The sequence below is a fragment of the Dermacentor andersoni genome, chromosome 10 (genome assembly GCF_023375885.2).
Source record: "Dermacentor andersoni chromosome 10, qqDerAnde1_hic_scaffold, whole genome shotgun sequence".
In the NCBI taxonomy this organism is placed as follows: domain Eukaryota; kingdom Metazoa; phylum Arthropoda; class Arachnida; order Ixodida; family Ixodidae; genus Dermacentor; species Dermacentor andersoni.
In genome coordinates, this window is record NC_092823.1 from 56,154,773 (window position 1) to 56,173,357 (window position 18,585).

Sequence of the window (18,585 nt, forward strand, 5' to 3'; positions counted from 1 at the left end):
AAGGGAGTTGTGGTTGTGTCAAACGGCCACTAAGAGTGTTTAACAAAATTGACTTTGTTCAGTTTATGTATGTGTACAGAAATTAACTCAAATTACGCCTAAGTCTATTAAATGTAATATTGTTTCAACAAAAGAAAATATAGAATCTTTATGCAAAAAATTCACTACAGTTAAACTTCAATGTAACGAAGTTGATCAAATAAGCAATTTGCTTCATCATACTGAAGTTTAGTTCTGTAGTAATTTGACCTCTTATGCAAATAAGTATAGTTGACAACCTATTTTTCTGACATGGGAGGGGCTACAAAATTTTCCAAATCGGCCAAGTGAAGAAAGGAAGTTTGAGAAATACATTTTGTTGAATTTCAGAGTTGGCAACCAAAGGTACAGTTTCATGCCCCGTTGACAATATTTTCACATAGTCGAGGTGAATTAAGTGAAGCTAGGTGCACTTTTGCGTCTACTTCACCCTAGCAGCAGATAGTGTCATGCGCATTGGGATGATGCTATCGTGAAAAGCGCTGACAGCGGGGAGTGAATGCTTTGTCTGCCTTGCGCTTCAGTGCATCCACGAAACTCGAGATTACGCGACCTCCAGTATTAAACACACTGGAAGACAGCGCACATGACGCCACAGCATCTCAGCATGCCCACTCTTTGCACACGTGGCAGATTACCTCTAAAACAGGGCGTGCGGGCTGCATACAGCCATTCATGCAAACAGGGCGTGCAGCTGCGTTGACAGCCATATGCAGCCACTGCCGCACTAGAAAAAGAGACGCACGCCAACCTGACAACGCACGTGCACACAAGCTTTAGCTCGCTCGCTACCCTTCCCCTTTCCCCTTGCTCATGCTGGAAGACGGTGCTTATCAGGCCACTAGCCCTTTTGGCTCACCCCCACAAACTTTCATTTGCATCCAAGCATACAGCGTGCAATTTGTGAGGTGTGTACCGAAGCAGCTGCTTGCAATTCAACCATTTGACCACCTGCATCAGCAGAAACTCCCATTTAGTGTCACGGTATTCCTTCGTGGTGGCATTGAAATTTCGTTATATCGAAATCATGTGTAAACACACTTCGTTATACTGAGGTTCTAAATATATGGTGCTCTGTGAACAAGAAGTTATGAAAAGGTAAATAATTAGTTATATGGAGAATTTCATTATATTGGTACGTAGGAAGACGCAGATGAAAAGCTATATACAAGTATATTTACAAGGAAATACGCCGCACTTGGCCAAGAGGCAACAGCCCGCGCTAGCCTCCAATCGTTGTCGTCGTCTTCACACTGCTTGCCTCTTTGTCATCGCAAATACTGTTCCGTAGCACTACCCCCGGCGGCAAAAGTACCGTCCCGGAGCGACTAAAGGCCGGACTCGGAAGCAGTGTAGTAGGCCTTAAGCGTACTGACATGCACGACATCACTAGATGCCAGAGTAGAGAACGAGGTTCTAAATATACAATATAAGATATGCCGTACCAACAAGCCCCTATTGCTATCCTCATAGAGAACGAGGTTGCACTCACAGGAGCAATTTCGTACGTCACAGGTGTCACCTGGCGCAGCACGCGGTAGGGCCCTGTGTATCGCGAAAGGAGCTTTTCTGAAAGTCCGACGTGACAAGAGCGTGACCACAGGAGCACGAGCACACTAGGCGAAAACTGTACGTCATGGTGGCAGGTGTTGTACTGACGCTGCCGAGTGGTTTGCGAGGCCGTCAGTTGAGTACGGGCAAGCTGGCGCGCATGTTGTCGATGGCGTCGCGCGCATACGCTCTTTTTGAGATCGCAGCAGGAGGAAGTGCCGTGTCAAGGGGCAAGGTCGGTTCGCGACTGTGCAGTAGATAAAATAGAGAAAATCCAGCGGTGTCATGCTGGGAAGAATTATATGCAAATGTGACGTAAGGAAGGGCAATTTCCCAGTCGTGGTGGTCTTTGGAAATGTACTTGGACAGCATATCGGTAAGAGTACAGTTTAACCGCTCTGTCAGGCAATTGGTTTGAGGATGGTATGAGGTAGTCAGCTTGTGTTGAGTGGAGCAGGAACGCACAATGTCGGCGATAACTTTCGAGAGGAGGTTATGACCACGGTCAGTAAGCAGCTGTTGCGGGGCGCCATGAAGCAAGATAATGTCACGCAAGAGGAAGTCCGCGATGTCAGTGGCGCAACTGGTAAGGATAGCCCGCGTGATAGCGTATCAGGTGGCGTAATCAGTTGCGACGGCTACCCATTTGTTCCCATAGGATGACGTGGGAAAGGGACCGAGGAGGTCTAATACAACACAAAAGAATGGTTCCACAGGGATGGTGATCGGCTGGAGACGACCGGCAGGTAGCACCTGAGGTATTTTCCGACGCTGGCAGGGATCACAGGCAGCAACATAGCATCTGACGGAGCGAGCGAGACCAGGCCAATAGAAGCGGCGGCGGACGCGGTGGCACGTGCGGGCTACCCCAAGGTGTCCTGCAGAGGGTGCGTCATGCATCTCAAAGAGCACAGTCTGTCGTAGATGTTTTGGCATGACAAGAAGATCAGATCCGTCAGGGAGGAAGTTCCTTCGGTACAGAATGCCGCCCTGGAGGACATATCGGCGAACGGATGCGTCGGTAGGTGTAGAGTGCAGACGCTCAATGAGTGTTCACAGCGATAGGTCTTGGTACTGCTCATCGGCGATGTTAGCGAAGGCAGACACAGAGAAAATGCCGTTGGCGGTACTACCATCGGCGTCGTCAGGCTCGTCTACCAGGTAGCGAGACAGGCAGTCAGCGTCCTTGTGTAGTCGGCTAGATTTGTAGGTGACTGTATACGAATATTCTTGGAGGCGTAAGGCCCAGCGACAAAGTCTCCCTGCAGGATCTTTCAGTGAGCATAACCAGCAAAGCGCGTGATGATCTGTGACAACGGAAAAGGGTCGGCCATATAAGTATGGGTGGAACTTCGCAACCACCTAAACTAGGGCCAGACACTCACGCTCAGTGACGGAATAGTTGCAGCTCTGAGGGTGAGAGGAGCCTGCTGGCGTAAGCGATAATACGGTCGTTGCCACGCTGGCGTTGTGCCAGTACTGCGTCAATTCCGTGACCGCTCGCATCAGTACAGACTTTGGTAGGCGCAGAAGGATTGAAATGGGCCAGAACGGGAGGCGTTGTGAGGAGGTCGGTCGATTAGATGCGAGAATGCAGAGGCCTCGTTATCACCCCACCGGAAAGGGGCGTTTTTTTTTTCAAAAGCTCTGTTAGTGGTCAAGCTATGGGCGTGAAATTTTTCCCGAAATGGCGGAAGTACGAACAAAGCCCGATGAAGCTGCACACATCCTTGACACACTTCGGAACAGGGAAGTGCGTAACAGCATGGATCTTGCCTGGGTCCAGTTGCACTCTGTTCGTGTCAACGAGATGTCCAAGGACGGTAATCTGGCGACGGCCGAATTGGCACTTCGATGCTGTGAGTTGCAGACTGGCTCGACGAAAAACGTCCAGGACTGCTGAGAGGCGCTCGAGGTGCGTAGCGAACGTTGCCGCCATCTGCTCGGCCCATCGCCCTGATACCCACCCGGCTTCTTCGATTCCTCCCCGTCCTGCATCTTATTACCCCGCACCTCCACCAGATAGGTTACGTAGGAAGATGCAGACGAAAAGCTTATACAAGTATATTTACAAGGAAATACGCCGCACTTGGCCAAGAGGCAACAGCCCGGGCTAGCCTCTAATCGTCGTCGTCGTCGTCTTCACACTGCTCGCCTCTTCGCGTCATCGCAGATACTGTTCCGTAGCAATATTGAAGTTCGTTTTTCGAGGTTTAACTGTACTATAAGTGAAGTGCACTCGCTTAACGTAGTGATAGTAACAGCACTGCTGGCAACCTCGTGCTTACTCCTGTTTTTCGTCTTCAGGGTGGCCTGGCTGCTAATTTTTTACTCTTGCTGCTGAGGTCGTAGATTGGCTGTAATTGCAGTGATGCAAAGAAAACTGAACTTTTCAGTTACTTCTCAAGCACTGCAAGAACAAGACTATACTCCCTTTGCCAAAGCACCATTAAAGTCCTTAGTGTAAGGGCAAATGTGTGACACTGGGTGCATCTCCTTTTGAGATGAAAGATTCACAGAGGTGACTATGTGTCTGTGGTATTAAAGTCAACTTGATTAATTCAGCCTTCATGGAACGGATGAAATTGACCAAATTATTTGTTGCCTCAAAATAAAGAAGCAGAAAAAAATCTCCAAATGCACTGCTGCTTTATTCGGCACTATTTACCTTATTCTAACAGGCCCCTATATCTGACTCATACTCAGTTTTTATTGGTTCAAAGTAAGGGTATGTGGATCTTCGACATATATTAGTAACAAATCAGGTAGAGTTCGATTCAGCGCTCAAATTGAATAGATATTACTAAAGGCAGATATTTTTCTAATAGTGTTTGAATATTTCAACACGTCAACTGGGCACAGTGAAACATAAAATTAGAGCAAAGATACGATAAATTTCATCCACACCGGCATAGTATAGGCATTAAACATAACTCAGAGCAGGCCCTTAGGGAGCCACACATTACTGGCTATACAACAATGATTTGCATTTCATGAAGAGTCCTGTGCAAATACAATAAGTGCTTTGGATTCCTAATGCTCCTTTTGTGGTTCAAATAGATGGTGCTTCAGAGCACGCGATGTAATAACAAACTTGCTAACATAATGAAATTGAAGATGCGAACATTGTTTTATATTGATTCTCAAGACTGCAGTTCATTATTTGAAAACTATGAGAAAATTATTCAACATTTGGTAAGATTTTTTTGTTTCTGCTGCTATTCTAATCGTATTCGATTTGCTCTTGAAAATTATTTGCACCCCCCTACATCAAAGCAGCAAATCAATGTAAAATTAACATTACGGCTTTATGCAAAGTAGAAATTTAATGCTTACCAGACTTGTATCAGCAGCCGACTGATGCAGATGTGATTTTGGGAACATGACATTTTAATAAAGCATGATTCTAGTGAAAAAAAAAAAAGAATTCAGTACAATCAACAACGTGCCAAAGTAATAAACGGTCATGCTATCCTCTGCATGACACTTCCTGGGAGGCGTGCCTCCAAAGGGAGGTTAGTTATTCGCGATGAGTACACTTCTCGTGTGAAGTTCAAGAAAACAAGAGGGCCCTTAGCTCATGCAGTGGGAAGTCATAGGTGTCCTAGTTACTGTCGCCACAGGCTGTCATGGCTAAAATCCGGAGCCGCATCTCTAGCGAGGTGATGGTCCGGCTTCATCCTCTCAGTTCCTGGCTCATGGTTCATCTGCCTTCCTAGTCCCCTCTGGTCGCCACTCCATTGAATGCCAATACAATGCTTTTTCTCTCTCTCGCTAGGGTTGATCTTTCGCAGATGTTCTTTTGCTGCTTGGGAATTTCTACATTTTGTTCTACGAGAAGGGCCATACTATGCAGCAGTCAAGACCACACGCTGCCACTACCAGTTAGTTCTATACAACTTGCTTGGTGTCTATACTGGGTGTGCGAAGTATTTGAGAACATAGTAACAACTTCAGGAATAGCAATGATTCATAATGGGAACAGCGCGAACAAGACGACGACGGAGTGAAAGGACACAGGACACTCCATCGTCGTCTGGTTTGCGCTCTTCCCATTGTGAATGTATACCAACTCGCCCAACTTTCCACTTTAATAATAGCAATGATGTTTCAGACTATTCTATATGTTCGTTCGAAATATTTATTAGTGTTTCTTTTGCTGCATTTTATCATCAATTGTTAACTGGATTCAGCTTTGATAACAGCTACATACTCGAATGAAATAGAGCATGTTGGTGTTGGGCAGTGCTTCTATAATGGCATCCTTTAACGAGTTCTTAACAGTGCATGACGGCTTATTCTTCTCTTCAGTGATGCCTGTAACTTCTTCTCCAGGACTATTTGCTTTAAACTTGCACATCCACCATATGTAGTGTCGTACAAGTTTGGACCTACGGAACTAGGATGTTAGATTCAGGTTGGTGGTGCTGCAGAAGTTCATAACCAGTCACTCTTGGGTCGCGTAGGTGCTATGGGGGGAAGCAAACGCATTGTTCAAGCGTTGTGTCTGATTGCACAGGAAGCTTGACTGTGGACTCAGCCACCTGAAAATGCTTGGCAATGCCCATAAGCGTTTTTTAATTGTTCTCACTCATCACGGCCTCCACCTTCTGGAGAAACTCAACCGCCTGTACCGTGTCTGACCACTGCAAGTGCTTATTTCTCTTTGCCTCAGATGATAATGGGTCACAAACTCTTGTCTCACCCCAAGAACAAAGGAGTTTGCCTCATTGAAGAAGGCTTCAATCACCAAGTCTCTGGGATCGGTATGCAAGGCAACTAAGGGAATGTATGACTTCATCTCCAGCGTCAGATTGAAAGCTGATATGCTGGACTAAATGTTCTAGACAGGTGACAGATGGGTTGGTGTGAATGAAGTAACGCACCTAGACAGATGGAACGAGAATGCTAATGGTCAATGCCAATTCGAAGTGGCGTCTTCAAGTACTCTACGCCCCCAATACATTTACACCGTCGCTTTCCTACTAGAAGCGGCTCTGTTCAACAGACTGCAGGCCCATCTGGGCATTGGTACTCCATTGTTTCCAGTTGCAGTAGGATTGACCTGGCTGTGGTACTTCAAAAATGACCGCTGGTTATGGATTCGAGAAAGTGGCTTATGACATAGGAAATGGAAGTGTGGGCAGAAAAGTGGCTGAAAAGATTTTCTTTTGACATTGTGAACTGGGCGAGCGTTGTGTGTGTGTGTGCTAGCGGACTAGGAAACTAAGGAGACGAGAAAATCTTTTATGCACAAAACAGCTGGGACCCTTTTGTGAGGCAGCTGATTTCACTTTGTATCTTCCTTGGCTCATCCACAGGATGAACCACAGGATGCATCGAGGTATTCATCCTGTGGTAGACAAATTTATTGGATGTGAAATGGCTTGGATATTGTCCTGACTTTCGGAACCAAATGCCTGGCGGCACGGTTCTGGCCTAAAAGGAAATTTACTTCTCTGGTGTTGCTGGACCATCTGCATGAACCCTGACTGCAAATAGTATTTGTTCGATGTAAGCGTAATTTTTGCTATATATACTCATTGTAACTATACCGTGACCAGAAATTGTTCGATATATAGAATAATTCGATGTAAACGGGTTCGATATAGTCGGGTTCGACTGTACTGTACCAGCATGAATGATGAGAATGCTGCTACAATTGCTCCAATCCACTAACCTCCATTAAAGTTTCTACATCCATGCTACAAACGAGAGAAACTGCTCCAAGATCAACTGTGCCATGCAATTTCAGAGTCCACTGCAAAGAGGCAGAGGTGTTGCAGTCAATGCCAGGTAGCGGTTGCCACTACCCTGCGCAAAGAGTTCCCTCTTGCCTCCTGCCATTCATGAAGTTAAACAAGTGAAAGGGTCACTGAGCTAATCCAGTGCATGCTCGCGTGCGCATGTTCGCGGGTGTTGCACAGTTTGGGATGAAGTTTTGTCGGGCCTAGTATTGCGGGCACTGCCCATTTCGCGTTTTTGGTGTGTCTTGCATGTGCACTTTGTACCACTGGTGTGGCCTTGGTGAGAGAGGTGTTCCTCAACCGATGGCGTGGACTTCGTGCATTATCTGTGTGCGCTTATAATGAAGTGGATTGGTGGGCCTGCCATTTTACTAGCTACTAGGCGACCTTAGGCCTGAAATAATATTGGTCTGATTGGCCATCCTGCATACCACATGACTGTATTGCTGTCAGTTCTTTTGTGCCTTTGAGTGGCTTGCTTTACTGCTAAGGATACGCAGTATTTTCTTTTGTGAGCATACAGGTTGACGGTGGACTCGGCGTAGCCACGTGATGGTCGTAATTTGTTCGTGAGCGGTTCTATGCGCAACCGTTCACGAATTATCTTTTTCACAGATTTTCATCATGGATTATCTTTTTGAGAATATTTGCTATGATGTGCACCGGTACTCTGGAACCATCTCTGACGTGCAGGAATAGTGTCCGGCCCACAATAATTAAGAGTCATCATTGTTGACTGCTACAAAATCAGCTTCAAATCATCAGTTTTGTTGGTACAAAACCTGCTTCACTACACTCTTGGCCATTCCCATCACTGCAACATGCAAACAACGAAACGATATTAGCGCGGTCAGCTCCTCGCTTTTCCTCTGTGAAAACAAGCGTCGTCTACTTTCACTGTTGCATTGTTGGCGAAAAGCATATTTCACAGCTCACTGGCAAATTAGAGTGGTTTTTCTCTTCAGGGGAAATGTTGGGCACATCTTGGGAGAGAAGGGGCAGTCTCCTCCATCCCTGCCCTCTTTAATTTCGTCTGTGGCTCAGTGGTTGTCAGTAAATGGGGCCACTTTGTGAATAATTTTATAGTTCTTTAGCAATAATGATTCATATTGGGAGAAATTCTGAACTGCCTAGCTGTTTGCACTTGTGCCACGTGTGAAATTGTCAAACTTGCTTCCTTGTGGAATATTTTTGATGCATGCAGTCCATATTTGTTGACACCTTGTAAGCTGCCCAAAACTTTGAAATATTTCCGCATGCTCTGGTTCTGTTTGTTTACCCTGCCGAATATAGAAACGGACTCGGGTCCGTGTCAGTGGGCCCCGGCTACGAGAATTCAGGCCACTGTCCACAACTTCACCTGACCTCCTATACACATGCCGCTTTCTTCTACGGTTCATCAAACTTGCCCCACTCGCTGCGGTTCACCCGCCTCTCTCTCTCTCTCTCTCTCTCTCAATCTCTCTTGCTCGTCGCATGCTGGCTACCACATGAACCAGTCTTGAGGCTCGCAGGATCCAAGGATATTTGCTCCCCAGAGCTGTGCACGCAGTGGCGGATTCTCTTGGCGTCGGAGCAGTTACACCGAGGGGTACATGCACTTTGTGACACACTGTGCTGAAACTTCTCAAATGGGTGAACTCGCATAAGACGAAGTTATTGGCCACAGAAACTTCGAAATACATACAGAAGAGCGTTATCCTTGACTTCAATTTTTGTGCCTCTGGATGTCACATTTTGTTCTCCTATGACGTAGAACTGTGGCACCCAATAGCAGCAGTGCATTGGCGTTGCATAGTAGAAGTTGGCGTGCCATGGTTCCCAAGTCTGCCCAGCTTGTTGATGGTGTAGCTTGTTGATAGTGTCATTTCCATGGTCACAAAGCCTTCCACGTTGCTGTCATGGTGATAAAGCGATAATTAAAATGGCTGTAAAACATAATGTTGTACATTTTACACAGTACTTGGTATGGCAAGGTAATTGCACATTACATCTTTACACCACAGTACCGCAGATTGACGTTGTGTCCAGTGCATGAAATCCCGCATCATGATGATATTATCGGTGCCGCCTAGCACGCTTTCAGGGGAGTGGCGCAGGGCACGTTTAACCCTTTAATGCAGGTGGTTGGGATTTTGTGACGTACTAAGTACAGCCTATGCCCTGAAAATATGTTTTCTGGCTCAAGTGGCGGTTGGCATGCATTCACAACAAACAGTGTTTTTGAATGTTGACATGCGGCGCCATCTAGGAATAATAGTAGGAATCTGGGAACCGTTGTTTGCAGTCGCGATCGACGATGTGCTCATACCTGCAATGCAAGTTTTTTCTGGAGGTTTTGCAAACATAAAAAAAGTCAGTTCATGCTTCCAAAATTTTTTTTTATTATTGTTTACATCCCAGATATGATGCTGTGTTTCGAGCTTGAGAATGCAGTTAATTTTAGCATTACCCCTTTTGTTACGGTATGTAGCGAATTCGCAACATTTGCAAAACTTAATGGTTGTAGCAATATGTTGTCCAACAAGTCGCAATTTCGCCTGAAAGGCGAAGCATCGATTGCGATAGCAAATTAATAAACAGCTATATGAAGTAAGAACAGTAGTTTTATCGGCTGTATAAACTTGTAAACATAGGCATACTAAAGGTATACTAACTAAATTAAGAAGCATGGCTTCACGCGCACACAAGCAAACATGAACACATGTCACTCGATGACTGTGGAAAGTCACTGTCAAAATGCTGCAGTGAGGAAGTACGACAGCAACAGCGGGCAAATCGACCTTCATACTGCCACTTGCATCAACGTGAACATGGCCACATAACATAACGCAGTGTGGACTCTGTACCCGTCGCCAATGGCTTTCAAGATACAGCGAGCCGGGCGGCCACCCGTGCCGTCCCGAGTAGAACGTGCCCCCCCCCCACCCTCCCCTCCCCCCTGAAGCCTTGCGCGTGACGGAAGAGAGCGCACTTCCTCCCCGCTTTCCTCTGTTGCATGTGCGAGATTGAGCCACAATCGCCTAATCACTCTCGCGTACTTTCACTTGCACATACAGCACACAGTGCACGGCTGCGATTTTATTGCCGTTGGCTTTTATGTGGAACCTCACAGTGATGCCGGCGGCGACGGCGCAAATGCATCTGAAGTGTCCATATGATTGCCATCGCGATAAAAACCAGGAAACTGCTTTGCTTTTCTGCAGGGAATGGACACTACCACATTTACTCGATTGTAACGCTCACCTGTTTTTCGTGACCAAAAGAGGGGGAAAAAAAACACTAGATTGTAACGCGTGCCCATTTGCCGTGACCTAAAAAAAAAGTCCTTTACAGTACCGCGCACTTAATTATTTCTTACAGAACTACAATTTTCTCTCATTTGGAAAAACAGATTTACTCCCGATGGACTAAAGTTGCGATAAATAAAGAAAGTTGCAGTTTTGCCCGAAAGGCGAAGCATGGATTGTGATAGCAAATTAGTAGACAGCTGTGCTAAAAGTAAGGATACTGGTTTTATTGGCCGATAAACTTTTAGACATTCGCTTACTAACTAAATTAACAAGCATGGTGTCACGTGCGCACAAGCAAACATGAACACGTCTCACTCAACGACTGCGAAAACTTTTTATCAGAACGCTGGAGTGAGAAACTGGTTGCAGGAACAGAGCTTTGTGTGGCCTCTCGCTTCAACATGAACTAAGCTACGAGAACACAGCACTGTGTGTCTAGATGCATAGACTGTCTCTGTTGTAGATAGCTTTCAATGTAGGGGCCTTGCGGCCGTGCCTACGCTGAAGTAGAACCTCACCTGTTTGCGCCAGTCCCGCATGCAAGTTTCGGGAACTCCGAACGCCTCTGATGCGGCCCGATTCCCACCAGTCACATCACTTTCTTTGTAATTGCAGCATCTTGATGAATACTCGGTGTGTCTTCGCATTTGGCACTTCCATGTTGATAGAGCAAACACAGAAAATGGGAAGACAGACGGTCCCAAGCACAAGTACTACAGCACATGGAGGAAGCTATGGCAGCTAGGCTCGAAGCACGTACGAGGCGGCCATTTTGAAATGCTGATGGCAAAATGGTAACACAGGGCCCGTATTCTGAAATGTTGCTTTCCGCGAAACTATCGCCTTAGCCACGCCTCCGCCAACGGCACACTCTGATCGGCGGTTTTAGCAAAACCGGAAAATAAGCAGTGCCATCTAATAGTTCCGGCCTACGTCATTTTTAACGTCATGGTGTCGATGGGTGCTCTCGACATGCGTTGAATGAACGAACACGTCTTTTGGCGTTCGGTTGGTGGTGTAGTAGAGGTAAAATAGGTGGTAGTTTATAGTAGCCATTTTGGTGGTTCCTTACACGTGTAGTTTCATGGCAATATTTGTTGATTCAATTAAAATTTCACACACTTATTTCACACTTTCTTATTCAATTTATGTTACCTAAAGCAGCCGTAACCAACCGAGGGGCTGATTTTTATTAATCATATCACAAGAAGCTAGGAAACACTCACACCAAGGACAACGTAGGGGAAATTACTTGTTCTTAATAAATGAAATAAAGAAACGATAAATTAATGGAAATGAAAGTGGATGAAAAAACAACTTGCCGCAGGTGGGGAACGATCCCACAACCTTCGCATTTCGCGTGCGATGCTCTACCAGTTGAGCTACCGTGGTGCTGTTTCCCCATCCACTTTCTTGGGTATCGTTCCCCACCTCTGGCAAGTTGTTTTCTCATCCACTTTCATTTCCATTAATTTGTCGTTTCTTTATTTTATTTATTAAGCACAACTAATTTCCCCTATGTTGTCCTTGTCGTCATTGTTTGTTGGCTTGTTATGATATCATTTAGTGCCAGGTGTCCCTGTTTCACGTAAATTCCTGAGGTAGGCAGTTGGAAGGGATGTGGAGAGCACGTCCCTATTGGCACACCTCCCCCCTTCATTGGCTATGCCACCTCCCTGTAGCCTGTTTTGGCACTGACAGCACCGGGCACTTGCCAGTCGTCGACAGCACACGCCAGCCGTGCAAGTGAGCAGGGGGCAAGGGACAGGCAGTTCTTTATGTGCGCAAAGTGCAGTGTGCACCTCTATCTGAGCAAAAGTGTGAATTGTTGCAGTATTTCCAACAGCCATAGGTTACCAGACAAGGACTTGTGGCCCATTTGTTAAGTATGTGGTCATCTTAAGTGTAAAATAAACAGTTTTGCACAAGTTAATCCAGGAACTGCCTCAGAATAGCATCTTTATCTTGTGATGTATAACAAATTTTTTTTTTACCTAAGTGCCGGATGTCGTGAATTCGCATAGAAAATTACATCTTCACACAAAATATCGGTGGCAGTCCAGTACATGGGTTCAGTAAAGTCGCCTGCAACTATATTTTATGCCCTGCTTTTCATAATTTCGGTGTTAAATGGTTAATTTTCCACCTCTTGTTGCTCATAGAAAGCAGTCTTGCATGTGTCATGTTCTAAAGATCTATCACCATAATCATGCTTTCAAAACTTGCTAAATTCATTCAGCTTCTTTTACTGTATTTGCACGATTCCACCGTGCCACATATTGTCACATGCAGCTATATTACCACCCAAATGCCCCCCAAAATAACTTGGTGCAGACTACTGCGCACATCAACTAACGAAACCTGAATTGATACGCACCCTGTTGAAATGATGTTATCGAACATGCAAAGGCACACACACGCACACAGCTGAATCTTATGAGCTAGTGGCTGGCTTTAGAAGTTTGGCGACAGTTTCGCTGTCTACCGATCACAGAAAGTAATCTTCAGTTCCATTTAATGCTTCAGAAGTGCTACACTTCTGGAGCCTCATGCTACCATCGTCTACTGCAGGGCATCCCACGCACCATAGACTGACCTTTACAATGTCTTCGAGTGTCACTTTCTTCAGATGAGCTGTTCGATGCCAGTGTGGCTAGGTACCTTGTGTCAAACTTTATTTTTTTGGTAAGAATTGGTTTAATTTTGGTTTTGAGTAGAATTAGTTAGGGCTGTAATGTGTATGCAAATTTGAACGCACCTGTTATTAAAAAAAAGTGCTCGTTAGAATAGTGCAATATATTGTTATATTGTTTCAAAGCGGGCCAGTTACTGCAGCGTCGTCGTCCTCAGCCCCAAACTCCTGCTCCTCTTGCTCATTGTTGTGCTGAGCAGTGTACCAATATCACTTCGTCATGATCACCGTTACAAAGTGCACATTACTTGTCGAAACATTGCCAAATACTTGTTCTTTTCTCCCTAGCACACAGAGTGATACAAACCACCTACTTGTCACTATAGCTAGTGTAAGCAACCCTGACAATTTCTGTGATCTGCTGAGCAATTTAATCCTTTAATTTATGCATTTATTTGCATGTGTCAATATCTTTTTATTCTCGCTCTTGTGTTTGAAATGCGCCATTACTCTTATGTGCGTGTCTACAGGCTTGTGTTTCTTGGCCCTGTGCATTTGCATTTTGGCCATATGCAGTTTATTGTTTTGTTTTGCATGACGTATTATGTATCTGTGTGCATCTTTATTTTGTGCTTTGAGGTTGTGCTAATCTTGTTCTTTAGTGTTTGGTATGTACTGTAAAGAAATGCGTATAATATGAGTGAGGCAAATTGAGCAAAAACATTTATTTACCTCGGACCGTGTGCTTCCATTATTGTCATCCTCGGTTGAGCTGTTTTCAGACAGTTCCTTGCCTGAAGACTCTTCCCTGAGATAGCCATCTTCTGTGCCTTCAAGCGGGTTTGAAATGCCGCCCTTCTTGAAATCTTGCTGTGTCAGCACGTTACGGCTGCCAAGCCCAAACTGTCTCTAGATGACGCCTTCTGTACACTAGAGGTCGATGAGGATGATGGTAGCCATGCAGTAATAACAAAACCAAAAACTTCGAGCCCGACCTTTTGCAGAAATTTTTGTTGTGGTCCGCATTTAGTATGAGGTGGAAATTTGGGACACTAATAATTGGAAAAAAATCTTCATGTTATATGAACGTTTTCATGTTATTTCTGCATTTTCTTAAGCGTTCATTCCTCTATTTCACTCTTTTCCTGGCATACCTAATTATTATGTATTAGTCTGAAGCTGCATAACCCAAACACATTCACTAGTTGTTTCGTGGGAAATGGCTATTCAAGCCATTAGTAGTGTAGTATTGTAGTTACTCATTGTTTACTTAATAGTGATCCTGCCTTTCTGCTAACATTCCAGAACCTTGAGCAATTACTATACATGCTTAGACGTTTTACTTTCAGGTGTAACAAAGCTAGGACAAATTATAGGTCACAAGCGCACATTACTAGATCATAAGTTTCCTGAATAAGAACAAAGATATGGCAAAGAATTACTAGAAACCATAAACCTGAACTATAATGAAGTGGGAAATAAGGCCCAAACAATGAAACGTTCCTTTCCTTCGAGCGCTTCCTAACCTTACGTGAGGCCTCCTTACAGCGAAGGACCGATGGAGGAAGCAAGTGTACTCTGAAAGCTCCCTTCGGCCGTCCTCACATAAGGAGCAGTTGCCGCATGCCTGGGTTCGAGATTACCGCTTAAAAGCTTTACACTAACACCATTATTCAATAAAGAAATGTATCGTAGCACAATTATTAAATTGAAAAGCTAATATAGAGATGCATGGGCGCTTTCTTCTAGTTTTGTTTACTAAACGCAAAAAAGTAGCACATCACCATGCAAAACTTGATGTGCTCCAGCAACGCTGGCACACCGGCGTCGTGCAATGCCTAGCAACACCTAGCAGCGCTATCATACCACACGCGTAACTGAAACGAAGATGCCTGGCAAGACGTACCGTGCTCGCACTTCTGCGTAGGTGGGCGACAGCGCGCATGCGCAAGTAAGCGTCACGTAGCTAAGCAGTGAGGTGAAGCACTCGTTCAGGGCCAGGAGCGGCATGAGGACGCATGAAGGTAGCTTTGGAGCTTCCTTACGCTGAGGAAGCATCAAGGAAGCCTTTACCGAGGCTCCCTCAGTAAGGAAGCTTTCAGAGTGACATAAAGTGGCCTCACCGCAATGAAGTCTTCCTTACTGAGGTAAGGAACATTTCATTGTTTGGCCCTAAGTAGATTACTTGCTTAATTTCTTACGCCTAAATATCCTGGAGAACCATCTTTATTTTAGTAAACTCTGGTGGTTAGTGTTTTTGTTTATATGTAATGATGCATATGTGCAGTGTTCTTTTCATATTGTGTATTAGCCTGTTTTTACGTGAGGATGCATTCCTGCAGTTTTCTCTTCATAGCGTATATTTTGTTCAAGTGCACTAGATTAAAATGTATGTTCTGCTGCCACAGCCTCTGCGCAGCTGTTGTCCCGGGTGGGAGGGCCCTGTCAGGCATGGCTGCGTTTCGTTCTTCCTAAGTATGAAAATGCACACTTAAATGACGTCTTCAAGTTCTTTTGACTTTTAGGTCCTTGCTAATAAGTTTGTTTCCCCCCTCTCATATATAATGTTGTGTGCCTTGGGCATATTGCAAATAAATAACTAAATGAACAAGGAAGTAAATAATTTAAGAAACAAACGAATAAATAAAGCAATAAATAATGATCTTTGTGCGAGGTTACTTCATTTGTTCACTGTTAGGCCAGATAAAGTGACATAACTTAAATCTCTTTGTAAAGAAGTTGAATGGGCGGTGAATGTTTTTCATTATAACTATTAGTTTGTTATAGCCACTGATTAATTATTATACGGCTAATTATTGTATCTGAGAGTGTATTCACTACAAGTAAGTCATTGCGGAGGTATTAGCTCCCATCGCAGCTGGGAACTGATTTTATTGTGCTTGACGTTAGCCACGTAGCCTTTCAAGTAGATGGCGGGAAAAAGTCTGGGACCTTTTGCTGCTGCATCTTCCTCAACCGAAGGATAGCCTCCGCAGCAGCAGCTGCTATCTCGAGACCATGTTCGCTGCCTTTGTGCCCGCTGAAGTAGCGGTGCAGCAGGTCCACCGCATCCAGCACTTGGGAGGATGTCGGCATGTTTGCACACGGCGAAGTATCGTCTTCCTCGACACTCATCATCGTTGCCACATTGTCGCCAGCCCCGCTTGCGTAATCACAGGAGGTTTCACCTTATGACACTGTTGTAACTGAGTACCTTCCATGATGCTAGTACAGCTTCTTCTGATGCGGCGGTATCATCAGGTGTGGCTACTGGTTTCTTAGGTTTCTGCCTCTAACTTTTTGTCCCAGTCATGCAGCCATCCAGCGAAAACTTCTCTTGTCATCCTATTAGATATGCACTGCAGTTGAAGTTTCCTCTTTGCTTTAAAGCATTGCGGCGGCATACTTTTATCTATCGCCAAAGGTAGAAGCTTCTCCGACCTATCCATGTTCGTACAAAGGAGCACAGTGACGCGTACCTTGCTGTGTTTCCCGCCGCGACAGAGCTTTCCTTTTAATGATAGAGTCCTTTGCAGCAACATTTGGTAGAAGAGAGCTCTCTCATCAGCATTGAACATATCTTTCTTTTCATACTTCTGTAGGAGGGATCCAACGTTGGCATTCACCCAGGACGTTGCTGTCTCTTTGTCTACGGACTGGGATTCTCCAGTGATGGCCCTGCCAACGATATCGCAACGAAATCGCTGTAGCCAGCCATCTCTTGCGACAAAGCTGTCACAGCTAATAATGCAATCGAAGTCTCTTGCTTTTCTCTGGAGTAGTGCCTCACTCACGGGCAAATTAGCAGCCCTTGCATCCAGAAACCACTTGAACAGTGCCCCTTCCACTGCTTCAAAGGCAGGAGACCGCAGCTTCTTCCGCATACCTTTTATGCCGCGTCCAACAGCGCCAGTGATGACTTCCTTGCTACTGAGAATTGCAGAAAGTGTGCTTGGCGCAATGCTGAAGTCCTTGGCCACTTGCGTTTTCTTCGTCCCGGATGCAACAGTTCTAATTAAAGCTGCCTTCTCATCCAGAGTGATAACTTTGTTTTCATTTTCAGGTGCTGTGGCCGTCATTCATTTTCCTTTCGTGTAACCGGCAACACAACATAAAAACAAAAGTGACTGACTGACCTACACCCGCTTACGAAAAAAAAAGCAAACAAGTGCACATAGCATGCTAACAGAAGTTAGGCTTGGTCAGCTTTGCTTGGCTTGGGGCATCGCCAATGCAGGGCAGCCGCGGCAGATTTAAACTGCCACATTCAAAGGCCCGCAATGCGTGGCGCATTTTAACAAATTGGTATGTTGTGTGCAAAGCGGGCGGTTGTCATTTTGGGACGTAAATTTTTCGTTGTACCCCTTAATCAGTATAAAACTTGTTTTGTTAAAACGAAACTTTAAGCACATGGGTTTCTGTGATGACTTTCAAGGGGAATTAAGGTTCTTTTATTATATCCATTATCTCATTATAGACTATTACGCTATAACGAGATCTCGGTGTATACCATATTTGCGTGATTCTACCGCACCCCCGATTGTAACACGCAGTTATATACAGCCCAAATTTCCAAAAGAACAGCTTGGTGCTGATTCTACTGCACACATCAAGTAACGAAACCTTAGTTGATGCGTATCATGTTGAAATGATTTTATGCACCGTACAAAGGCAAACAAACAACATTTTTTTTATCCTGCTACTGGACTACCTCGTCAAAAGGTGGTCGAGCAGAAGCATTGCAACAGGCGTACAGCAAACTGGAAAATGGCAATTGTAAACCAAGGCATAAACGAACAGCGCCCATTCGATGGCAGTGAGGCTAGCTACCATGTATTGAGCTTTTTATTTTTGGTACAAATCGGTTTCGTTTTTGATTTTGATAAGAATGAGTTATTGTAACGTGCATGCAAATTTGAACATACTTCCTATCAAAAAAACGTGTGAAGTAGAATAATGTAAATATGCTGCTTGGTCATTCCTGCAGCCACTGTTCTAAACTACAGTTTCAGGAAACATTAATGCTTTGCAGGGGCACTGGTTTCTGAGGTAATGTGTGCAGCAGTCAGCTTATTCGCATAATATTTTTGCACTCTTCTAATCAAGGATATGCCCTCCTCAGGCTAGCTGCAGGTTTATCTTAATTTAGGTCAGTATTATTGTCTTTCGTGGAGACTGGATAATCTTACCATGTTTGCATCGTTAGTTATGTGTTCTCGCTTTTTTTTTGAAACTGGGAAGTATTCAGTACTCTCAGATATTGAAAGCCTGCTTCTTCAATATAGTACTCCGTTTAAATATGTTACTATCTTGAAGCTCTTGT

The 18,585-nt window shown here is 44.8% G+C and overlaps 1 protein-coding gene across 1 annotated transcript in view; it reads left to right on the forward strand.

Annotated features, from left to right (window-relative positions):
• The window catches only part of LOC126543783 (zinc finger RNA-binding protein-like), a 28,618-nt gene that overhangs the window by 9,074 nt on the left and 959 nt on the right, over positions 1–18,585 (forward strand). The gene's annotated exons all lie outside the window — the stretch shown is intronic.